Source organism: Lipotes vexillifer, unplaced genomic scaffold (genome assembly GCF_000442215.2).
Source record: "Lipotes vexillifer unplaced genomic scaffold, Lipotes_vexillifer_v1.1 scaffold1447, whole genome shotgun sequence".
Lineage (NCBI taxonomy): Eukaryota > Metazoa > Chordata > Mammalia > Artiodactyla > Lipotidae > Lipotes > Lipotes vexillifer.
The window spans coordinates 50,780-56,782 of record NW_006789773.1 but is presented as its reverse complement, the minus strand read 5'-3'; positions in this window follow the sequence as shown (position 1 = coordinate 56,782).

Genomic DNA, 6,003 nt, shown 5'->3' with positions numbered 1-6,003 from the left:
CTGCTGAATACACCCTGCTCTTGGCCTCTGGGTTGCCTCGGTTCTGCCTTTTCTCCAAGTATAGCTTTACAGGCTCACACCAAGTGCCTGCACCCCCAATATTCTTTCTGTAAATTACTAGAGTGACTTGCTTATCAACATAAATTCTGAGACAGGATTTTCTCCTGCGTCCATATATGCCAAATCATGGACAAACTGGCCAAAGATATGTACATGAAAAGTTAAACATTGTGAAAGCTGGTTTTAGGGTGTTTTGATTCATGATTAACAATTGAAAGTGGTAGTTTTTGTAACCTCCTCTGTACCTCACTTATCAAAAGAGAAAATTCTAGCTTCCTACTCTGGCAAGTAATGTCATTATTGGCTTTGCCAATAATGAATCCTCTTTCATGTAACATCAACCTCATCTGCTATGATTTTGGGGTTTTGCCTCTAGAAACTGTTAGAGATAAGTTACGCGCAAATTTTCCTTCTATTAAAAAGTATGAGGAAGACAGGATCAAAAAGAGTTAGTTCACCTGAATTGTCTAATTTAAGCTACTCTTAAGTCACATTCTCAAGATATTTGGTGATAATACCGTGGCACTTTGGTGCCCAGCTAAATTCAGCATAATGTTAATTTAACTCACTGTGGACTCTAGAACCCACAATATTTATTCAGGATTAAATGTGGAACAGAAGAGAATAAACAAGACAGCAAGTACCAGATAATGCTCGTTGTCTCTCAGCTCCACACTCTTCTCTCCTATGTATTTCCAAGGTTAGAAACCTGTTGCCTACATATCAAAAACACCCCTGACATCTTGATACAATGGCAAATAATTTAAACACGGCCCTTGTCCTGGAAGAACTGAAAGTCTGTAGTGGAATCTGACAAATATTTATACTTAGAGTGAGGATAATAGGTACATTTGTATCCAAGCATATAAGATTGATTTAAGAGGCTGGGAGACTTAATGGAGAAAGTAATGTTTCAACGGAGAACAGAAGAAGGATATGAGTTACCTGAACAAAAGTAGAAAGTGTGTATTGTCAGGTGAGAAGTGTGGGAGCACAATAGGGAGAGTGAGGAAAATTCAACAAGGAAAAGCATGAAGAAAGGGCCAAAGATGGCAGAGCATGAAGCACTTCAAGGAGAGCATAAGCATGCAGTGGAATTGATTTGGCAATTACAAATTAGGATTGTAAGGCATTACAACAAAATGTTAACAGCAGTACATTTTGGATGATGTCTAAGGTGTGGCATAGAATTTAGGGTGAGGATCTACTCAGTCCCCGCAGGGGCTCGAATATAATCAGGTGTCCAAAACTAAGGTTGGGCACCAATGGAAGAAGCTAGGGGAGATTGCAGCAGGCCAAAGAGGATGAAGGCTCCCAGAGATTTAGCATATGCCCACCAAATATTGAGTTTAGGAATAGGGCTGATATCTCTGCTTGATGGGCATAGATACCCATATTGCCCATTTTGGTTACTTTCAGCTCAGAAGGGAATATAGATGAACCAACAGAACACAGACTTCAGAACTTGTGACTGTGTATTACTGGGGAAGCATAGAAAGATGCCTCCCTCTCCAAGGTAACCAGTCTGAGAAACTCTTGCTGTTTTCTACATACCTCTGTTTTTTAGAAGTAGAACACTAAATGAATTCACTGCTCTGATCTTTCTTTCAGTGATGACTCTCCTAAATTACCTGAAGAAATAATTAGGGGTAATACTCATTGATTCATTAATTCAATCATTCTACAAAATATTTTTGAACACCTATCATAGTAGGTGCTACGTGAGGGATATAATACAGAACAAAACAGAGTTCCCTACATTCATGAACTCACACTACGGTAAGGAATTGTAGTTATGAAATATCCTATTTTCCTAATTTTTATGATTGAATATCAAACAGAAAATAGGTCAAAATGTGAATAAGAAAAATCAACCCATGAAGGGAGTAATTTGGTTTCACTCAGAGAAAAATGGCCCTTTTTCATTTGTGATTAATATTGTTCCTTTTTAAAGGAGAGGTTTTTTTTGGTTTCACCCGATCTTTCCCAAGTATCATCAGAATTACAATTGTAATTAACAAATGAAACGCACCAAATAATTTATTTCATTATGAAAGCTAATGATAATGGGTGTTTGCTAATGAAAATATTCATGATAGGATTTACTCTGACTCACAGAGTCTCCTAATAACAGTAGAAGAGGAAAAGTAAACTCTTAGCTAAGATCACTGAGAAAACCTGCCTGGAAGATTCTGATCTTCCAGCACCTGTTTCTAAAACTTTCTCTTCTATGTAGGATGGGCAGAGTTGGAGGTTAAGACAGAAACCCAATAATGTTAAACTTGTTTAGTTGGCTAAAAGAACACAGATTTGGGGAAAACCTTTATGATCTAGGGCTAGGCCTAGATTTTTAAGACTTGACATCAAAAGCACAGTCTATAAAAGAAAAATATTGTAAATTTAGACTCACCAAAATGAAATGTTTTGGCTCTGTCAAATACCCTGTTAAAAGGATAAAAAGACACAGAGATAGGGAGAAAATATTTGCAAGCATATATCTCACAGACGTATCAAGATTATATAAAGAACTCTCAAAAACTTAAAAGTAAAAAAAAAGAAACAAGTAGAAAATGAGAAAAAGACATGAGTAGACATTTCACTAAAGAGGACATGCAGGTGGCAAATGAGCACATGAAAAGATGTTCAACATTATCAGGGAAACAATTAAAACCAGAATGAAACAACATTACATATTTATCAGAATGGCTAAAATAAAAGTGACAGCACCAAATGCTGACAATGATATAGAAAAACTGGATCAGTCGTAAATTCCTGGTGAGAATATAAAGTATTATAATCACTCTGGAAAACAGTTTGTTTCTTCTAAAACTGAACACATGATTACCTAGCAGTTAGAACCTTGGGCCTATATCCCAGAGCAAGGAAAATTTTCTTCACACAAAAACGTGGATGAACTCTTGATACAGGCAACAACCTAGATGAATTTCAAGGGAATTATGCTGAGTGAAAAGAGTCAATCCCCAAATGTTACATATTGTATCGTTCCATTTTTATAATATTAATTAAATGAAAGAGTAATGCTGGTAGAGAGCAGATTAGTGGCCTAAGGATTAGAATTTAAGGCTGGGAATGAAGTTTAAGGAGGAAGATAAACATCATAAGTTAAGAACATCACAAGGGATCTTTTTTTTGTTGTTTTTTTTTTTTTGCGGTACGTGGGCCTCTCACTGTTGTGGCCTCTCCAGTTGCGGAGCACAGGCTCCGGACATGCAGGCTTAGCAGCCATGGCTCACGGGCCCAGCTGCTCCGTGGCATGTGGGATCTTCCCGGACCGGGGCACGAACCCGTGTCCCCTGCATCGGCAGGCGGACTCTCAACCACTGTGCCACCAGGGAAGCCCCACAAGGGATCTTTGTGGTGATAAATCTGTCCTGCATATTGGCTGTGGTATTGAATACACAAACCTACGTATGTGATAAAAATTGTACAGAATTAAACACACACACAGGGACTTCCCTGATGGTGCAGAGGTTAAGAATCCACCTGTCAATGCAGGGGACACGGGTTCAATCCCTGGTCTGAGAAGATCCCACATGCTGCGGAGCAACTAAGCCTATGCACCACAAATACTGAGCCTGCGCTCTAGAGCCGGCAAGCCACAACTACTGAAGCCTGCATGCCCTAGATTCTGTGCTCCGCAACAAGAGAAGCCACCGCAATGAGAAGCCCACGCACTGCAATGAAGAGTAGCCCCCACTTGCTGCAACTGGAGAAAGCCCACGCACAGCAAGGAAGACGCAACATAGCCAAACACACACACACACACACACACACACACGCACACGCATACATGAATGAATAAAAGTAAAACTGGGAGAATCTGAATAAGATCAACACATTGTATCAGTGTCAGTATCCTGGTTGTGCTATTATACTATAGTCTTAAGATGTTACCATTGGGGGAAATTGAATAGAGGATACATGGGATCCCTGCATTATTTTTATAACTGCATGTTAATCTACTATTTAAAAGGTTTAATTTTTTTAAAAAAGATAAAAGATATAGGCTTTTATCTCAGAAACAGAGAAATTAAGGCATTTAAGGGAATTTTAAAAATTGTATTCTCCTTGAAACTAAAATCTTAGGATATTGCCCATTTAGATTAATTTTATTGTTATCTCGAATTTAACTTGAGATGAACAATATCAATGTAATCAACATTGTATGTACTAGAACAGCTTTCTTAAACTTTAGTGTGTCCTTAGCACATATTGTTATGGGGCATCCTATGTACATGTTGCTCCTACCTGAATAAATTTCCCCACTAATAAAGCCACCCAACACACCAAGGGATTCCAAAGATTCAAAATGGGCCCACTAGAAGTGTGTGTTTTTCACCTCACATCAATACAGGTTGATGAAAATAAAGTTACATTCAAACAACTTAGGCTCAGTATTCAGAATCAAAGAGTTGATAATATATGCCCGATCCCTACATGCTTTTATGACTCATTCTCCTTGTGTGTACGAGGTTGCCCATGCCCAACACAGCCAAAATCCACCTTTCTTCCCTACCCCCTTCCACTGCTTCTGCATCCAAATAACTTTTTAGTTATTCTTCACCTGGACTATCCTTCCAGAAATTTCTCTTCAATTCTCTCCATTCCCAAAAGCATCCATACTCTTCCTTTCCAGGGAAGATTTCTACCAGCTTTATAGCAATGGAAGCTCATACAACCCTGAACAAAAAGGAGAAAGGAAGAGCAAGGCTTCAAAATACTCAGTTTCTGGGCTGCTTAAAGATTTAGGAACTCCATCATCTCCATATCACATATCACACATCACATATCACAGTGATTGATGATATGACTCAAGTGAATCACAGATGTTTTTAATCTGTGATTCACTTGGATTTTTATTATTTAGATTAAGCCTACAATTTCATCTAAAACTCAATAAAGATTGTGTTATTTACCAGAGCAAGTAAAATCAATACTTATTTAGCAGGAGTTCAGATGAACCCAGAGGAGATGCATAATGTCTGATGAAGTTGTGGATTTCATTAATTCATGGTGAGATGATCTGATTTGGCTCCATATTTATTTGTTGGGATGAATGCTTCATGAGAACTAGAACCATATCTGCATAGCTCAGTGCTGTATCCCCAGTGCCAAATGCAGGGCCCAGTACATTATAGATGCTCATTTAAATGCTTCCCACAGGGATATGTGAAAAAGGATAAAAGCAACAAAAGTGGCCACCATCCAGAGCAGCAGATGTGTGTGGAAGGTGGGAAACGAGGGACCAAGGAAGGGGAATTCTGTGTCAGGGCCTGGTAACAGCCTTGGAGAATGTGGCTTTACTCCCATGGGCTGGTCTGTGAGCTGTGGCAAGAGAGGGCAGCAGGCACATCTGACAGAAACTCAGGGGCAGGAGCAGCTGATCTTCTGCTCTGCAGAGCAGTGCATCCTCCAGTCTTGGGGTACAGGGAAGGTTGCAGAAGGGAGTAGTGTGCTGCCAGTGAGACGACTGCTTTCTGAGCACAACAAGATCTTTCTGGAGATTCCCAGAAATTCTTGAGGAAATATCACAGGAGTTGAATTCCTGCATTAGCTAGTGGAAGTACAGGCAGATAAAAATGATCTATTTTAATGAATCATTAGTAGTTTTAAAATCTTAGAATTAGAGGTCATCTAGTGCAACCACCCCCATCCATGGTGAAATACCTTTTAAGACATTTCTGGCAAATGATCGTTCAGCTTCTTCCCAGTTATTTCTAGTCATGATCACTTGGAAGAAGAGCCATCTCAGATTACAGATATCATGAATCTGACAAAACCCCCGACTCTATTAAATGGGTATAAATCACCTGCAAAACACACAAACCCTTTAAAATGTTGCAAAGCAGTAAAACAATAATTGCTATTAATTTTCAGAATATTAAGTTCCTGTGGGGAGCAGGATCATAATTTAAAACTTCT